This window comes from Equus caballus, chromosome 2 (assembly GCF_041296265.1).
Source record: "Equus caballus isolate H_3958 breed thoroughbred chromosome 2, TB-T2T, whole genome shotgun sequence".
NCBI lineage: Eukaryota > Metazoa > Chordata > Mammalia > Perissodactyla > Equidae > Equus > Equus caballus.
In genome coordinates this window covers 62,194,066-62,213,303 of record NC_091685.1, presented here as the reverse complement: position 1 = coordinate 62,213,303, position 19,238 = coordinate 62,194,066, and the positions used below count along the sequence as shown (strand labels likewise).

General features: G+C 49.1%; 1 protein-coding gene across 18 annotated transcripts in view; it reads right to left on the bottom strand.

The window, feature by feature from the left end:
- Window positions 1-19,238, bottom strand: part of PTK2B (protein tyrosine kinase 2 beta) — a 123,421-nt gene that overhangs the window by 77,984 nt on the left and 26,199 nt on the right. The window contains exon 1 of one of the 18 annotated variants that reach the window (XM_070256594.1): window positions 10,971-11,281. The exons of the other annotated variants lie outside the window; for them this stretch is intronic. The gene's annotated coding sequence lies outside the window, so the exon portion shown is untranslated. Of the gene's footprint in view, window positions 1-10,970; window positions 11,282-19,238 lie in introns of those variants that run through there. 18 annotated transcript variants of the gene reach the window in all.

Sequence of the window (19,238 nt, the reverse complement as noted above, 5' to 3'; positions counted from 1 at the left end):
GTGAGAAAGAAGAGTGTGACGTTTACACCTCCCAGTCTGTGAGGTCCTGTCATGGCAGCTCCAGCAGACTAACCCAGGCAGGACACCTGGGTTCCGGTTGCACCCCTTCCCTACCTATAGCTGTGAGCTTAAGACGTCCTTTCAGCTCTGTAGTCCTCCACAGCCTCTGTAGTGCGCTGCTAATCATGCACCCACAGACTGGCCCGGGTGATCAGAACACTGTAGGATTTAGAGTCAGAGCGGGTCTCGGAGATCAATCAGTCTGGTGGTTTCCAAAACCTGGGTGCTCCTCAGGGGGAGACCGTTGCAAATACAGGTGGCCTACTATAGATTTATCCGTCAGAACGAGTGGGTGGGGCAAAGGAATAGGAATCTTCATTTTAGTGGGAATGACTGGATCACCATTGATAAGCCTGCTGCAAGGGAGGGAGCTGAGCTGCCCAAGTCAGACATTTGCTGCAGGACAAACAAAGCTGGGACCCAGGCTGCATCCGGCTCTCAGACCCGGGCTCCAGGTCTTCCTTGGGCGTCCCGGGCAGGGTAGGGGGACTCAGAGCCTCACTGTCCTGGCAGAGACTGCACTTCTGACCAGTATTCCTACTGGCCTGGGAACCCCAGATGCTGCAGGCTAAGGGTATGTTCCCATCCATGTGATCCTATCATGGACTCTCGTGGATGAAGACTGCGAGCTGCTCGCTCCAGCCCCTTCCAACCGCACTGCAAGGCTGAAAGGCCCTGCTCTGCAACTAACCCTGAGACTCTGACCAAGTGGATTCACCCCTGCAGGCCTGGGTCCTCTCTGTACAAAGACAGAGTGAGGCTGCACTCTGGGGTCACTCCCAGCTCAGATGTGCTATCTGACGACAGAATCTCAGGGCAGCAAGAACACAGAGACATCACCTTGTCCAGTGTTCTCCTGGACAAACGGATCCCCTTGGGGCAGGTGGGCAGGGCCTTGCAACAACCATGTTTTCCAGTTTCTATATTTGGTGCTTTGACCTCTGGGGCCTCGTTGACCCTGGAGGGTCTGCTCCTCCTGTGTAGGCCAATTCTTGAGAGCCTGCCTCTCATATGCAAATCAGTCAATCCCCAGCCCCACCCCTAATCACCTCGTTTATTGGCTTTCACACTCTTGGCCACTATACCCTGCTCTAATCACCCCAGGCCCAGGAACCAGACAACTGGGGACAGGCCCCGTGGGCCAGAGCCCACCGAAATTGCTCAGATTACCCCACCCTAAACCTGCTCACCTTGCCTCACCTATTCCTTCGCAAGGGAACCACAGTAAAGACTCTTGCCCACATTTTCCCTTCTCCCTCTGCCTCCTGAGCCCCCCTGGGGCTTCGCCCCCCTGTGTGGTGGGCTCTGCCTCCTTTTCTAGGGACCTGTGAGTATGAACTTCCTTCAAAAGTCATCTCTGTATCTGCAAGTCTTACCATACCTGCTTAAAACACATCCTGGGTCCCTCAAAACAGGCCTGCCATGGCCTGAACCTCTGGGACTGTGTGCAACCCCTTTTGGGGTTCAATCTCCTCCAGCCTACCTCCTGTGTGCCATACAAACATTCTCGCTGTCTACAAGCACCACCCACGAAGAAGGTGTGGGAGCCCCGATCCAGTCAACCCCCAGTCTGGCAATCGAGTCCCCTCTGTGGCCCGGCTGCCCCCTCAGCCATGGGGTTCTATTGCCTTGTGCACTGGGCCTTTCTACTTCCAAGGAGCTCTCGTTGCTGGAAAAGTCTGCATTATGCTCACCACAAACTTGCCTTCTCACAGCTGTCGTCCCTGGTTGGACTCCTGTTCTCTAGGGACATTCAGAATTGGTTTAATCCCACTTCAGTATGACATCCCTTTAGCTATTTAAAAGTAGCTCTCAGCTCCCTTGAGGCATTTCTTCTCCCATCTCAACACCCCCGGTTCCTTCATTGTGCCTCAGAAGTCGAGAGTCATGTTTTTCATGATTCTATAACTCTAGAAGATTCCATCCCAAGGCCCATCTCTGAGGCTCAGTTTGAAGGAGAAGCCACTCTGACCTAAAAACATGCCTGACCTTCATGACATCACTTCTCATTTTTCATGAGATTTCAAATGTTCCTCTTAATAATTGATAATAATTAATATTTAATAATAAATAAATCTTGAATTTTAACTTGGTACAAACTTACAAAACATGGTAGCTACATGGAGGTGCTGGGCCTCTCCCAGACACTCGCCCAAGGCCAACTCTCTCTGGACGGCTTGGCTAACCCCTGCTGGAGGAGGGGATGGAGTTTTCCCACCCCCACCCGTGGCCCCTCAGCTGGTGGCTGCCAGGTGAGAACGGATGCCTGACCTTCACGTGCCTGCTTCTTCCAGTTTTTCATGAGGAGCTGGAAATTCAGATTTTTAATGTGAACTCTTTAATTTTGAAATGTTGGCATAAATTTACAAAACATAATGTAAACTAACAAAAACATGTCTGTGGATTGGACCGAGGCCCAGGACAACCAGTTTGCATCCTGTCCCAACTCCAGCTGGGGTCCTCTTCCCTTCAGGACAGGGTGGTCACTCAGCTCCTCCCCAGCGGCCTTCTCAGCTACAGCATCCTCCAGCCATGGCTCTCTGTGCAGGTTAATTTTATGTGTCAACTTGACTGGGCCACAGGGTGCCCAGTTATTTGGTCAAAGATTATACTGGGTGTTTCTATAAGGGTGTTTTTGGATGAGATTAACATCTACATCAGTAGACTGAGTAAAGCAGATTGCCCTTCCTAATGTGGGTGGGCCACGTCCAATCAGATGAAGGTCTGAATAGAACAAAAGGCTGACCTTCCCCTAAATACAAGCAAGTTCTTTTTGCCTGATGGACTTGGAAGTGGGGCATTGGCTTTTTCCTGCCTTTGGAACTCAACTGAAACATCAGCTCTTCCTGAGTCTTGAGCCTGCTAGGTTTTGTCCTGGAACTTCACCAGTGGCTTTCCTTGGTCCCCAGCTTGCCATCACAGATCTTGGGAGTTGTCAACTTCCATAATCATGTGAGCCAATTTCTTACAATAAATCTCTTTATATATATACATATACATGTAAATATATGCACACGCACATATATATGCATCATATATATAGGATATATATGCATATTTATAGGATACGTGTGCGTGTGTCTGTGCATGTCTGTGTGTATGTATATATATCTCCTATTGGCTCTGTTTCTCTGGGAAATCCTGACAATACTCTCTCCTTAACCAGAAGAGAGCTCTAAATCTAAGGAAGAAGCTTTATATTTTATCCAACAAAAACACCTTTTCTGGTTCTCTACCTGAACTTTTAGACTGTATTTCTATTGCTGAATAAATATAATACCAATAACAACTATCATTTATCAAGCACTTTTTGTGTGTCAGTCATGGCATTAAGTAATAGACACACACACACACACACCTTCTTATCTAACACCCTGTCCCCTTATCAGAACACGTGAGCATCCGGGGAGGAGAGGGCCGTGTGAGTCCTTCCTACCACTGTACGCTCACACCTGGACGAGCGCTTGGCAAGGAGGCACTGAATAAATTACACATGGAATTAAGGAATGAATTGTTGTTTAAAATAGAAACTCTTAATATCCTCATATAACGGATGAAGAAACGGAATCTCAGAGACACTAAATACCCAGCCCAAGGTCACAGGGCTAAGAAATGGTGGAGCTGAGCAGACTCCCAAGTTTTTTTGAGATCAAAACCCACATTCCTGCCCCTCTGCCCCTCCCGGTGTACACGGAATGGCCAGGCCCATCCAGTGCTCCACCCGGACATCACACCTACGACTCTCTCTGCTAGTGGGAGTGCCCGGAGTGTGGCCCCTTCCCACCTCAGCACCCGCACCCACCACACCGACAGCTCTGCTACCAAGCCTTCCACTGAGGTTTCTAAAGTCTAATTGAGAGTCTAACCACAGCTTCATCTTTACAAATAAGACAAAAGCAAGAGAGGAAACCCACTGAAAGGGTCTTGGCTAACTCTTTTCTCAGAGCTGCTTCAGGTACCAGAGGAGACCGGCTGGACCAACCTCCAGGCTACAAGGCCAGACCACAAAGCAAGTGGAGGGAGGCTGACCGCTCTTAACCCTGGGTGAGAAGATGGTTTTGAGGACATGTGCACAGTTTCCAGAAACTACCACATCCTTACATTCTGCCTCTGCAGCCCCATGTGCATCAAGCCACACAGCAGGCCAGCAGATAAAGGACTGACGGTGAGTGGAGTTAAGTAAAGCTCACCAAAGGGGAAACACAGCAAGCACAGAAGAGGGGTGGGAGAGGGCAAAGGGCAAGGGCCGTGAAGGAAGGGCTCCAGACAGACCCAAACAGAGGGGAGAGGCTTACACCATCATGGATGCACGCCCAGACCCACTTGGAAGAGAAGGCACAACAAGGGATGATTAATAACCTGGTCTCCAATGTAGCCACACACACAAGTCTCTTCATTTGCTCCTTACTGACCAGACCCTCCCACCTCCAGGCAACCAGAAAGACCCCTGATTGCCTTGCTCCCTCATGGCAGCCATTTCAGTCCAAAAATACACTGGGTGCCCAATATCCGCTTTGTCCAAAACGAACAATAGTTTAATTTCTCTTTCTGTTCCTGTAGCATCAAGCCTGCATTTCAATGATTTCAGCACAACGCAGCCATTCTGATGATGACACAGCGAGTTATGAGGAAAACTGCACAGTTAGGGTGTTAGGGCCCCTTTGTAACTCCCAGGAGCTCCGAGAGCCTGAGAGCGGCACATCCCCAGCGGGACCGCAGTGGCTTCATCTAAGCACGAGGGGCTGGACCAGCTCGTACATTCTTTGGCTTTAAGTCCTTAACATATGAACTCCCGTGCCACTTGACATTGAGTTCTTTGCATGTCCTGGGGGCCCCAAGCCTAGCACAGGGCCTGGCCATAGCAGGGGCCCATACGTGACTGGGAGGGGGTCCTGTATAAGATGGCACAAGGAGAGCTACTTGGCAGTGAGTGAGGTGGAAGGGGTCTTAGGGCAGGCCTTTAAGAAGAGGGAAGTGGAGGTTGGAAAACACTGGGAAGAGGGCACGCATAAAGAGGAGATGATATTCTTTTCTTCTTTTATCCCAGTATCACAGCTCTGTTTATTCTGAGAAGCAACCAGCTGCAGCTCCAAAATAGATATGCTGAGAAACGCCTCTAATGACAGAGAATGCTTCTGCGGGGACCAAGGTTAGAACAGCCCTTTTCAGGGGATGGGAGCAGAGCAGAGCCTGGAAGGGAGACACTCCTAGCTGCTCTTTCCACGCTCCCTGTGCCTGTTCTCCCTGCTCCTTCCTCGAGGCCGAAGACAGTAGTGGTTCTTTCCAGAGTCTCCAGGGGACGAAGCTGACCAATAACAGAGCAGAACATGGCCCTGCAGTTGAGGGCAGGTCCCCATGAGAGTGGTCAGCCCCTCTCTGACAGGGGGTCCCACAGCCGGGTGTGACAGATGGTTCTCTTCTCCCCAGACCTGAATATCATTTCCAAGCAGCTTTTCTGACTGCAGGAGAGATAATGAGACAACCCGATAGAACCAGCGAGTTTAAGGGTGCTGTGCTAAGAGTGTGTGTGTGTGCGTGCAGATGCAAAGATAAATGCACCAGATGGAGTTAAAGAGGCAAGGAAGACTCGACTTAAGACTGTTGCAATAGGGGAGAGAGATTGAACTCATCTTCAGAGACAAGAGGGGCAGCTGGGCGTTTACAGCCCCCAGGCAGGTGAGGGAGTCGGTGGGTGGACAATTACTAAGAGGAACTTGGTTAGGTATCAAGGGTGGAGGGATTCTTGGCAGGCCAAGGATGAGGCCTAGTTGAGAAGAGGGCTCAAGGGAGCTTGACTGAAGTTTGGTCAAGGAGAGAGTCCTTGTCAGTGGAAGGGAAGCAGAGAGGTCAGTAGTTTCAGGAAAGAGCTGTTCTGCTCCCTTACCTTCCTCGGAAACAACCCAACACGAGCGTCAGCTCTGATAAGAGCACCAGACCGTCGTCCATACACCCGTGGCAGAGTGAAAGGATGGTCCTCAGCTACCTGGAACTGGTAACAAGGGCAGTGTGGTCTGGGCCCCAGGAAGGCCAGTCCCATCCCCAAAACCGGCCCAGCCTGGGCCTGACTCCACCACGTCCTGTTCCCTGGGGCCTTTTTTGTCCCCGGCTCTGGATGAGGAATCAAGGAGATCCTGACAGGGGTTTTCTGATCAACAACTACTGCACTTGCAGGGGACGGATATAGGGTGATCAAGGGGGAAAGAAGATCTTCCCTGGAGGCCTCAGCCTGCTGCCTGCCCAGCTGGATATCTGGCTGGAATGGATACCTGGACGAGCCCAGACACTCGCATGCCTGGTTTGTTTAGTCTCTCACCATGCCAGCAAAACCAGGTGGATCCAGGCCCCTTCCAGGACCCATGTTCTGGACTTTTTGTTTAACTTCCCAGAACGCCAGACCCTCCAGCTGCTTCCCTTTGCCCCTTAGAGGGTCTCTCAGAGAGGGTGGGGTACTCCCAAAGCCAAGAGGGCCACTCAGTCAGGCTTCACAGGACAAAGGGCCCTTCTCATTATTTCCAAGTGAGTCCATTCATGCAGTCACTGTGTGAGCGTGTGTTTAAAACTGCTAATTGGTGAAAGTAAACACTTAAAATACATCACGATATTTGTTGCCCTATTTTCATGTGTCTTCTTTCTGAATGCAGAGAGCCTCTAAAAGTGGAAGAGGCCCAGATCTCTCCAGAACTTTAGAGACTCTGCTTTTAGGGAGCTTCTACCTCTTCAAACTGAGCATTAAACGCCAGGTAAGCCAGAGTCCAGCCTCCTCCTCCCCTCCCCCGCCTCCATCCAATGTTGTTTCTCAGCTGCTACTCACCACTCCCCTCTGCACCCCACCCTCACCCTGCAGCACCCTCTCCTTTCCACACACACAGACCCACAAACACCAACATCCCCTGACTACTTGAGCTGGAGCCCCAAGCTGGCAGGGTCCTCTCCCAGCCTCTGTTCTATGTGCTGGGAAGTTTCAAACGGGACTTCCTGCCTCCCTCGGAGATGCGGGCTCAGTCACAAGCAATCTGCACGTTGCAAAGTCTGATGTGCACAGGAGCCCTGCTCAGGAGCTGTCTCCCTGGGAGTGGGAAGTTAGGTAGTGAGGGGGATGCAGGAGGCAGAGGTCTCTGCCGTTCCTGGATGCCGGCTCTGATCTTGGCCTGGAATGGACTCTGTGGGAGTTTTGGCAGACCCTGATCTGGCCGGCTGCAAGACTTCCTAAACTTCACTAGGCCAAGGCTGGCCTACCACCACGAGACCCTGGGTGCCCAAATCTAGAAGCTGGATGTTTCCTGGAAAGACTGTGCTGTTTACATATGAAACAGACTAGGTTAACGTAAAATCTCTGGAGCCCGGAACGGAAAGGGTGGGAATTAGTCTGAAGCCCTAAAAGAAGTCGCCAGCCCCCTCCTGGGGGAAGGTGAGGTGCACTGGTAAACACCTGGGATGGTGTCTCAGTCCCGAATGGGGAGCGGTAACAAAACGTCACAGACTGGGTGGCTTATAAATAACAGACCTCCATTTCTCACAGTTCTGGAGCCTGGAAGTCTGAGATCAGGGTGCCAGCATGGTCAGGTGAGGGCCCTTTCCCAGGTGGCAGATTTCTCATTGTATCCTGACATGGTGGAAGAGGCAAGGGTGCCCTCTGGGGTCTCTTTTGTAAGAGAACTGATCCCATTCATGAGGGCTCTGCTCTTATGACTTAATTACCTTCCAGAGGCACAAGCTCCTAAGACCATCACCTTGGGGGCTATGTTTCAACACATGAATTTGGGGTGGGGGACACATTCAGATCATAGCAGAAGGAGAGATTGTGGAGGTGGGAGGCCCTGCGGGGGCGTCTGTCCTTAGGGAGTTTGAACTAATTCTAGGATCAGGATGAGATGGAGTCCCCTGAAATTTTCCAGGCTGTGACTTGTGTCACCCTAAACCTCAAGTTCTTAGACATGATTGTCTCTTTTTGGTTGACATTTCCTGTCGATCACAGGAAGTAGAATTTCAGGTGGGTCACTGTGTTATTTGAAAAAGAAACTGAGAAGTTTCATCGGAACATCTGGAATGTGGCAGAGTAAAAAGAGATGAGGGTGGGGGCTGGCCCCGTGGCCGAGTGGTTAAGTTCGCGCGCTCTGATGCAGGCAGCCCAGTGTTTCGTTGGTTCGAATCCTGGGCGCGGACATGGCACTGCTCGTCAGACCACGCTGAGGCAGCGTCCCACATGCCACAACTAGAAGAACCCACAACGAAGAATATACAACTATGTATCAGGGGGCTTTGGGGAGAAAAAGGAAATAATAAAATCTTTAAAAAAAAAAAAAAAAGAGATGAGGGTGGTGGTGCCAGGGCTGATGACCAGAGGTCTCGTGTTTCTGGGGCAGTGCCAAAGGGGAAACACTATAAAGACCTAGGGTGTGATAGCATTGTTTGTGGTCCTCCTCTTGGGACTGCTAGTCTACAGGCCTTCATGACCGCATCTCAGAACTGAACCCTCCAAGGGGCCGCTTTGTGGACTTTCATGGGAAGGTAAACTTCCAACAACTAGCCATACCGTCTCCATCACTAGGTCATCTCCAGTCTTCCTGGTTTTAAGATGTGTGCCCCTTGCTTTCTAGGAGGTGGAGTTATTAGTAATAATGACTTTAAAACAATAGACATATCTTGGGTATTTTTAATGTGCCAATTACAAATACTAATTCTCAAGACAAAGCAAAGAGATGGGTACTACTATTCTCCTGCCATGTTACATGCAGGGAAACTGAGGCATAGAGAGGTTAAGGTAACTCTCCCAATGTCCTGGAGCTAGGAAATGGCAGATTTATCCCTTACTTCCTTAGGTCCATCACACCATCTCTCAAGGAAACACACAGGACGCTGTCCCACTGTAGAGGAAAGCAGCCAGGGCTCTGGCAGGACCCTGTTCATACCAAGTTGTTTCTCTTCCCATAGGAAATGTGTGTTGTGCTATACCAAGGTGAACTTATGTGCTCAGCCGCTTTCCCAGGGTTCTTCTGCCCTCCTCAGCCTGGGGCCAGATGGCAGGGACCATGATTAAAATCAACTCAACAAACATCACGAAGTACCCCCCCGCTCAAAGTGGGCAGACAGAAGAGAGAACACAAAGGCGAAGTGTGATGCAGGAACTTACAACCAGGTTGGGCAGACAGATGTGTCCACACATTAATTCCACACGGTAAAGTGCGGAAAGTGCTATAAGACAGACACAGATCAAATTACAAAGGGGGAGCAACGAAAGGGAAAGGAGTTAACTTCACCCGACTGGAAGGGAGCTGGGCCTTCCAGGAAGGATAGGTTTGTAAACAAAGGAGGTGGGCGGGGAAGGTTGTCGGAAAGTGAAGACTCGCTAAGGATTCAAAGTGTCAAGGTGCATGAGGTGACTCTACCTGACAGCTATGCACAAGACAGATCTGCAAGGACACACCTTAGGGGCAGCAAGTTGGTGGCTGACACATCCATTTAGGCAAGAAGAATTAGTCTTACCCTGGATGGGAGGTAACAATAAGGACAGATAAAGGGAGGTGTCTGAGGTGGAATCCACAGGAATTAGTAGCCCAGTGAAGGAGGATGGAAAGTTCTGTTTGGGGCTGGGCCATCTGTGGGTGGGTAGAGAAAATGAGAAAATCAATCACACTTACTTAACAGTAGCTCAAGAATTCATGGGCCCAATTCTGTTTGGTCCCTGTGGCACTCACTAAATGCTATGTCTCCCATTCTCATGCCCCAGTAAGTACCTTTCTAAGGTTCCTTTTCAGGAAGGCCACTTCAGCTTCCATCTCTGTCATGAAGCTTTCCTTTCCATCCCTCAATAAGATGAGCTCTTGCTCCCAATTTGGTACATCTTGCTTGTTGTGAACATGCTATGCTCACTCTTCGGACCACAGGTTTCTCATAAGCTGGCAATAGTACTGTCTACACCTTTTTCCCCAGTGACATTTAGCACAGACCTCGCATGTATGGAGTAGGCCATCATTTACCCAGCAGTGTTGAACTGAATGGCCCAGGCCCAATCCCCTAGGGTACATGCTCTGCAGCTGCGTGGGGCCCTCTCCTTGCACACCCATGGGATGCCCTTTAGTGCTAGCAGGAGCTAACAGCATAGCTCTGTCCCTTACTAGTTGTGTTGCAGACACAGTTCCAACTCTTCTGAGCCTTGCTTTCCTCCTCTGCAAAATTGGATGATAATGCAGCTGTTTCAGAGTTGCCGTAAGAATTCAACTCGTGGATGTATGTAGGGTGTGTGGACAGCGTGGGGCACTCTGCAAGCGGCGTCAGGGACAGAAGGGTAGGCTCTGGGTCTAATCTTAGCCCTGCAGTAGCCTGGGTATTTCCTTACTTCCTCATCTGCAGCACGAAGGAGAGTAATCTTGACCCACAGAACTGGGGGTGGGTGAGACAACCAGAAAGAATTCACAGAAACACGTAACAGAAACGCTTAGTGACTGTACCAGCTCAGCATGTGGCTGACCTTTCTGGGGCTTCTGCCAAGAGCCGTCACACAGCCTACCCCAGGCACTGGCCAGACTGTGTGCCTCTGTCCTGCTCAGGGGAGGAGGTCCGTGATGAGACAGATGGAGATTTGCTACGGGAGCGTTGTGGAGTTGGAAGAAAGGGCAGAGTTAGACCCAAATCAGACTCACAGAGGCTTAGAGAGGGAAGAGCTGTCAGAGATCATGCCATCCAAACTTCAGCGCAGCGCAGAAGTTACCTCTGGGCCACCTTCTGCTTGAATTCTCTGAGTGATACGGAACTCACTACCTCAAAATTTTAGCAGCCTGTTCCATTGCTCAGAGCTGTAATTATAAGAAAGCCTTCTTTTACATTCAGCCCAAATACAGTTTTCTGTAACTTCCTGGGTCTGTCTTCTGGGCACACACATAACAAAACACGTCTTACGTTCACCTACTGACCTTTCCATCCTGGAAAACAGCTCATCTGCTCCTCTGGGTGTTCTCCAGCCTACGTGCTTCAAGTCCTTCAGATAGTCCTCACAAGACTCGAGCTTCAGATCCTTCATCTCCCTAGATGCTTCCAGCAAGCTCTTCCCACTAGTTCAAGATGGCGCTCCCAGGACTGAGTCCAAGACCACAGAAGCGCCATGGCCTGATAGAATGAGCTGGCCTGTATCCTAGTCCCTACCCCAAGAGGGGGATTCTCCCAGGGTCAATGGGGCACCCTGTGCTTTTACCCATTTTCCACCGTGAGCAGAGCAGGAGAGGCTGCTGCCCTAGGCAGACCTGACTCCGGAGCCGATATCCCAGCCAACTCTGGCCACGTGGGCATCGTGTGTAGTCCTTGCCACAAAGAAGTGGGACAATGCTGGCAGAGCGGTGACATGCCAGCACTTATTGCACTTCCCACCAAGTGGTTCTAGATTTCACGTGGGAACGGCTCTTCACCTGCACGTTCACTCCCACTCTGCTCTGACAGAGCTCCTCTGAGAGAGAAGCACTAAGATGGCCAATGATGGGACCCAGTGTGAGGCTGGGTCCCCCTGTCCAACCACAGGCCTCTGATCACCCTGCTAGCCTCCTCAGTGCGCGGTGGGCTGCTACAAACGGGTTGCCTACAAGGCCAAAGGGTCCCCGGGAAGTCCTGGTGGGGTAAGTTGAGGGGAAAGCCCCACAGTTCTAGGGGGTGGCAGTGGGGGTGGGGGTGCTGGTTTGCCAAAGATGCCAGGAAAGGAGGGATGGGTAGTGACCGAGTGGCAGAGAACAGGATGAAACAGACTGTCCCAGTCCCCTTTTTCTCCCAAACATCTCTCAGGGGAAACATAGAAAGCCTCCCACAGGTGAAAAATTCACCCCAACAGCAAATTCCCACCAGGCTGCTGCTGCAGGCTTAGGAGTCTAACTCTTCAAGGCTTTTCAATCAGACTAGCCCAGTCACAGGGGCCAGAGGACACTGAGAGCCTGGGTCTCGCCAGCAGAAGGAAATGACACATACCTGCCGCGCTGAGAGGGAGCCTCTGGCTGGGTGAATCACACCCAGGAAGTGGAAAGGGGAGAACAGGTTGGCCAGGAGGGCAGGAAGGGGAGGGAGACGAGGCCCCGGGAGGCACAGGGTGCTGGCACTGCCACAGGCTTCACTTTTCAACCCTGCCTTCAGGTTATGACCTAGGTCAGCAGAACGATAGGAGGTTGGGGCCAGACCTGGAGTGGAACAGGCCTGCCAGGGTCAGTCAGCAATCTGTGTCCATAAAAGGAAGCTCCAAAGGGAGACCAGGGCCTCCGTGTCCCACTGCCCCGGCCCGGGCAGATTAGTAAACACCAAGTCGGCACACACTCAGCACCTCGTTTATGACCTTTTCATGACGCAGAGGTTGCATTTTCTTGGCACAACTGGGCAGTGCTGGCTGCAAAGGTGGATTGAGGATGAGAAACCTTCCTGAGGGAGGGTACTGGATCGTTGGGGTCATCAGTGACAGGAAGTGGGGGTGGGGAGGTGAGCAAGGTGACTCTGGGTACAGAGGCCCAAGGGACTGTACCTCACTGGAGACCTAGAAACACAGGGCAGCTGGGGCCTCAGCAGCACCCACCTCCCCGGGGAGACCATCTGGGCTCGCAGAGATAGAAGGGGCCCTCCAGCTCCCTTAGTGCAACCTCCTAGTGTGACAGAGTGGGGCCTGGCTCCCACGCACTCCTTACCCAGGGTCCCCCCAGGAAGTCAGAGGGAGAGTGGGCTGTGGCTTTCCTCACTCAGGGCTCTTTCCTTTAAAAAACCCAACCTCCCTGCCCTTCCCTCATCACCCCACTGGCTATTTGAATGACCAAAAAGTTTGATTTAGAGAATAATAGAGGGCCTTTTATTCTGGTCATCATCGCGAAGGAGAAGAAATCCTCAACCCTAGACCCAGAGGGCAAGAGAAATACAGTTTTAGCCCCTCATCCGCATCTCCACTAGTTAGAATACACCAGGTGCAATGTTCTGTAGACAAGTCTTTCAGATCCCCTTTTTTTTTCTAGTTCACAGCATATATAGCATCATTTGGGGGTAGTTCACAGCATTTTAGGGCATCGTGCCAGGGGAAATCCTGCCTCCTGCCATGCACCCGCACATCGACCCCACCAGGGTAGGGTTTGATCACACTGGACTCCTGCTACCTGGCCGGGCAGAAAGTCAGCTCCCAGCTCAGATCCGGCTCACACACTGAAGAGGGAGGGAGGGCCCTGGCCACAATGCTGCCCCATGCAATTAAACCCTCCTTAGGCTGTCCTCTGGCCTTTGTGACATCTTGCTTCTCCTTTCCTGACCGTTGGCTGAGTCAGGCCCCACTTGGAGCACCCACCGCGGTAGAACAACGTCTCTCTCCTCAGCCGCGTTTGCCAGAGTTGCAAATTTACAGTGACTCTTTAGACGCCTGATTCGAGTCTGCCTCCTCTTTGGATGCTACGCTTTGAGTGGCCAGGGCGGATGGAATCTCTTCACCCAGCGCTGTGCCCCAGAGTCTAGTTGACTCAGCGACATTTGCTGACTGAGAAAATGAAGGGGAGCTTCCGCCAGTGTAAGGAGAGATCGTGTGATTCACAGTCATTGTGAGGGATTGACCTAACGCAGACCGGGCCCGCCCCTCTCCGAGAGTGTACAAACGCTGGATAAAACATAACAATCACACCCAAGCTGGAAAGAGGAACTTCTCAGGTATCAGAAACTGAGGGTCTCACATCCAGAACCGTGAATGGGAGCTAAGGCTGTGGAGACCCCAGGGCCAGGGGCTGGGGTCACATCCATGCAGGGTGGTGTCATCCGGCTTCAGATTCTCGTGAGGCGGGGACTGAGCACAGAGAATGAACAGCTGTCCTCACAGTGCGATGGGCCCTGGAAACACGGTCCACCAGCCCATGGAGGTGAGGAGCTTGACCTCTGCCTGGGGCCCACTTAAAAAAAGAAAGAAATGAAATGAAAAACCAAAGCCTATGCCGTTCTCCTTAAGTGCAGTGGGAATTCTAATCCAAGTAATAAAATAAGACAAATCTCGAAATGCTGACAAGTGATTCAGGCAGAATAAAAAGCAAAATTCTGTAGGACATTTCCACAATCAGAAATACCTGGGAATTCCCCCTCCCCACAGACACAGACACACGACTCAAAATTACAAACCACACAGGCAAACAGCAGCCTTGAGGAAGGCTCAGCCGGTGCAAATTATAGACTAGAAAATCGAGAACTGAAGTTAATAGGATAATTCAGGACTTTACACAAAAGGCATATTTGAAATATTTAAATAGAGAAAAAAAGGTGTGAGAAGTCCACGATAATAATCTTAATGGCTAAATTTGGAGAGAGAATTTTGAAAAGAATGTAATGTTAAAATACTGGTCTGTAATAGCTTGGAAGATGGGAGGAAAAAGGTGAGTCAGTGCCAGCAAATCCTTCTGCTGTGGGCAGGACAATGACATGGACCAAGGGCAGACTTCCAACTCAAGTAACAGGTTAAAATGAGCAAAAGCCATTAAAATAACGGAACTGTAATATAAACTTCTGAACCAGGAGGGTGAAAACGGAGGAAATAAAAGAAACACAATCAATCCAAAGAAAGGCGATAAAGTGAGAGGAAGGCAAAAATAAAGCATGGCAAACAGGAAATAACGCAGTAGAAAGGTACCAGATATACTAGAAGTCTTAAAAAACAAAACAAGCTTTAAAAAAAAGACAATGATTTTTGCCTCAATTTTTTACAAATCCAGCTATATGTAGTTTATAAGAAACAAAACTAAAACATTAAGATATAGAAAAGCTGGAAATAAGGGAATGAAAAAATATAAACCAGATGATTACTAAACGAAAGAAAGTTGATATCAATATGTAAAATAAATAATCTAGGTTTGAAGAAAAAAATTAAGAATATGATAATGAGGAAGAGTGATCTTAAAAAGGAAAGATTTACCAAGATGATACAATAATAAGCACATCAAAACACAGAGAATTAAACATATAAAGCAAAAATTAACAGAAATACTAAAAGCACTTCCTCCTTCCCAAATTCCTGTGGCCTGAGCTCTCCAGAACTGTGCAGACGGCCCAGCATTCAGTTCCACTGAAGTGACAGGACTGAGGTGTGTCCGCAGTCTGTGCTGCCTGGGGGAATCCAAATGGCTCTGAGCAGTCCATATAGAGGAGGAGCGAAGAGAGAGGACAGTGAGAATGAATGAAAACCTGAACACCTACTACATTTAAGATACTGTGCTAAAGCTCTTACACTCCATCTCAGGAAACCTCACAGAAATCCAATGAGGTTGGGTTAGTAGCCCCAATTTGCAGAGAAGAAACTGAAATTCAAAGATATTATGTCACTTTTCAGAGGTCACAAGACTGGTGAGCAACAGAGCTTGAATTCACACCATCTGATGTAATCTCCATGAGGCCAGGGACCATGTACCTGTATTCCTAGCATGTAACACCAGGTGTAGCACAGATCAGGCACTTGATAAATACCTGCTGCTCTAGACGGAATGTTTGTGTCTCCCCAAAACTCATACATTAAATCCTAACCCCCAAGGCGATGATATTAGGAGCTGGGTCCTCTGGGAGGTGATTAGGTCATGAGGGTGGAGCCCTCATGAATGGGATTAGTGTCCTTATAAAAGAGATCCCAGAGAGCTCCCTTGCTCCTTCTACCATGTGAGGACACAGAGAGAAGACAGCTGTGCACCAGGAAGCAGGCTGTCACCAGACACAGAATATGCCAGTGCTTTGATCTTAGACTTCCAGCTTCCAGAACTGTGAGAAATGAATGTTTGTTGGTTAGGCCATCTAGGCTGTGGTATTTTTCCTATAGCAGCTGAGCAGACAAAGACACCTGCTGGATAAATGAATGAATTCAGATAATACCCTGAGCCCATGCTTTTTCTATTGTGCCGGAGCACAGACTCTGCTATGTCTCTTAATCTTAGCTGTCTCTTCACCCCACCCATATCTCCCCTTCAACAAAGGCTTCTCTCTCCAGTCTGCCTGCCATTCCCCCTCCCTCATCCAGAGTTGGCAAAGGAGAGAGAAGAAAGCCAGGCTCTCACAACACCGCCAGGGTGTCTCCCAAACGCAGCCAATCTCTTTACAGGCTGGCGGTTGGGCATGATGCTCCCGATAGTTGTTGAGGGGGAGGGGGTAGGCACAGGGAGTGCAGTGCGCTGGAGATCTGGGAGGAAATGAGTTTTCCATTCTCCTCTGCTGTCATTTGTTGGCATCACTTCCTCATCCTACATGGCCATGAGCAGATGTCTAGAAGTGATGGGGGAACTAAGAGGTATTCAAACGCCAATTGAAATGGACCTGGAACGACTTGAGTGGTGAGAAAATTCTTGGGGACAGAAGTGTTATCAGACAGAGAGAATTTAGTCTGTAGCTATTTTTTTAATTTTTTAATTTTGAAATAATTATAGACTCACAGGAATTTGCAAAAATAACACCCAGAGTCCTGTGTAGCCTTGACCCACCTTCCCCTAAAGGCGAGATCTTTAGTACAACATCAAAAGCAGGGACTGGCATTGGTATACTACTTGATTCCAGGTCACCATGTTTTACATGGATTTGTGTGTGTGTGTGTGTGTGTGTGTGTGTGCACGCGCTTCTATGTAATCCTATCCCACATATCCGATTGTGTAACTACTTTCACAATCAAGATACAGAACTGTTCCATCACCATGAAGAAATTCCCTTGTGTTACCCCTTCATAGTCACACTCGCCCTCCATCTGCAACTACTAATTTGTTCTCCATCTCTATAGTTTTGCCTTTTTAAGAGTGTTCCATTACTGGAATCATACAGTACCAAACCTTTTGAGAGTGACTTTTTTTCACCATGCATAATGCCCTTAAGATCCACCCAGGTTACTGCATGTATCAATCGTCCATTCCTTTGTGCTGCTGAGTACTATTTGATTGTATGGACATACCAGTCCTCCATTGAAGGACATCTGGGTGGTTTCTAGTTTTTTGTTATTGACTGTAGCTCTTTAACAAGAGGGCTAGTCTTGCTTCAGGCCGCAGAGCCCTCAGAATTCCCAGTGAGCAGCCAGGATCTCTTCCATTCTCAGTTACTATGCGTGCACAGAATGAGGAAAGGACTGCACTCTATGAATTGACTTTTCAGCTGCTGTTCATTCCTGTTGACCCTATAAGTTTTAAGTGGAACATCACCTTTTCTGAGAAGTCTTTGTGTTGATAACCACCAATCTGGCTCCCACAGCTCCCCCAAGTCCCACGTGTGTCCTTTGCCTCTGTGCCTCCAGCTCTGGCGCAAGATCGAGGATGCTCAACCAGCATTTGCTGAGTCAGTAGATTGACATCAATGCTGTCCTCACAGTCGTGAGGACATCCCCACCTGTGATTACAACACATTCTTGAAGCAACATCGTAAAGAAGGATGGCCATCATCCAGTGGGCCGTGTTTTGTTACGTGAACAATGTCGCAACTGTAATAAAGACGAGACTACCAGTAGGGCCTTCAGGTGGCTCCAAGGTTTTTCTATTATAGATAATACTGTAATGAACATCTTAACATATCAGTACATTTCCACATATCTGATTGTTTCATTAGGAGAGAGTCCTAGAAGTAGAAAGACTGAGTCAGAAGGCATAAATTCTTTTATATCTCTGAGTACGTTGCCTAGTTGCTTTCCAGAAAGGCAGTTGTATTAGTTTCCTACTGTTGCTGTAACAAATTACCACAAACTTAGAGCAACACAAATTTATCCTCCAATTCAGAAGGTCGGAAGTCCCCAAGTTAAGGTGCCAGCAGGGCCGTGCTCCTTCTGGAGGTTCTAGGGGAGAGTCCTTTTCCTCGACTTTTCTGGCTCTAGAAGCTGCCTGCATTCATTGGCTCAATGTCCCTTCCTCCATCTTTAAAGCCAGCAAACTAGCATCGTCTACTCTCTCTTTCTCTGACTTTTGCTTCTATTGTCATGTCACCTTGTCTGACTCTGACTCTCCTATCTCCCTCTTATAAGGACCTTTGAGATAACATTAGGTTCACCCAGATAATCCAGGATAATCTCCCCATCTCAAAATCCTTATCTTAATCACATCTGCAAAGTCTCTTTTGCCATGAAAGTTAACATATTCACAGGTTTACAGACTAAAACATAGACATCTTGGGAGGCCATTATTATGCACCCACCAGCGGAGTATTAAAGCGTTAAGACTCCTTTTGAACAAGGGAAAAGTATAGTCTGGAGAGTTAAGAGGCAGAATCAAAAATAGCCATTTACTCTACGAACACCATTCACTCAAGACTGAGGGGCAAGGTGGTTTTTCAATGTCAGACACACACAGTAAAGTAAAAATGTTATTCTTGAAAATCAGGGCTGATTCTGGGGGATGATAGTCACTAATACTGAAGTCTGCAAGCCCAGGAAAGAAAGACCAACCAATAAACACATGAATTGGCCTGTTAAATCCTACAGGCAGGGCAACACGACCAGGAAGTCCAGCTCAGTTATCTCTTTCATATAATAATTGTTGTCAAACAGCCCAGGAGTATGTAAACGATTTATTGACGTATAATTCATGACCTTGCTGCCTGTTCTTTCTGCAAAGTTTTATTTAGTTCTCAGCTATTATGTAATTATACATTGCCAATTCCCAAGCATTTTAGATGTCGCCATTTCCTTCCATTTCTCAAGTTCCTCCCAACAGACACACAGACCGGCTAGCCACAGATCAGAAACTGCTACATAATCAAAGCTTGCAAATTTATTGCAGAGGATCTCAATTGCTTTGTCTGCCTGTAATACCTCCTCCCCCTTCTTCAGAGAATTTCACTTGCTGTCTTTGCAGGGAACTCTTCCTCCTCCCCTAGCAACCGGGTGTTTCCGGTGGAAGCTGCCCATCGTGGTAGACCATCTCATCTACCTCCTCCCCTTGGTCTGGACCACAAGATGGGATGTATTACCCAAGCTCTGGTGAACATGGTGCTCCACCCTCCCGGCCAGGGGGAGTGGTCCAGAAATGGACACACAATCTTAGGCAAACCAATCAGAGCTCTTCTTTGGCATTTTGTAAACTTTAGCTTAGGGAAAGAAGCTTTCTCTGGTGGCTGAGAAGGCTATGGATGAGAGCTTGGGCACAATTACTAGCTATGCCCTCTGCCTTTTGCAGAAGTTGTTCTGAAAGAATGAAGCCAACATCCAGCAACAGCCAGAGGAGCAGACCCAGAGACACTTGGCTGCGTCTGTGTCCCCA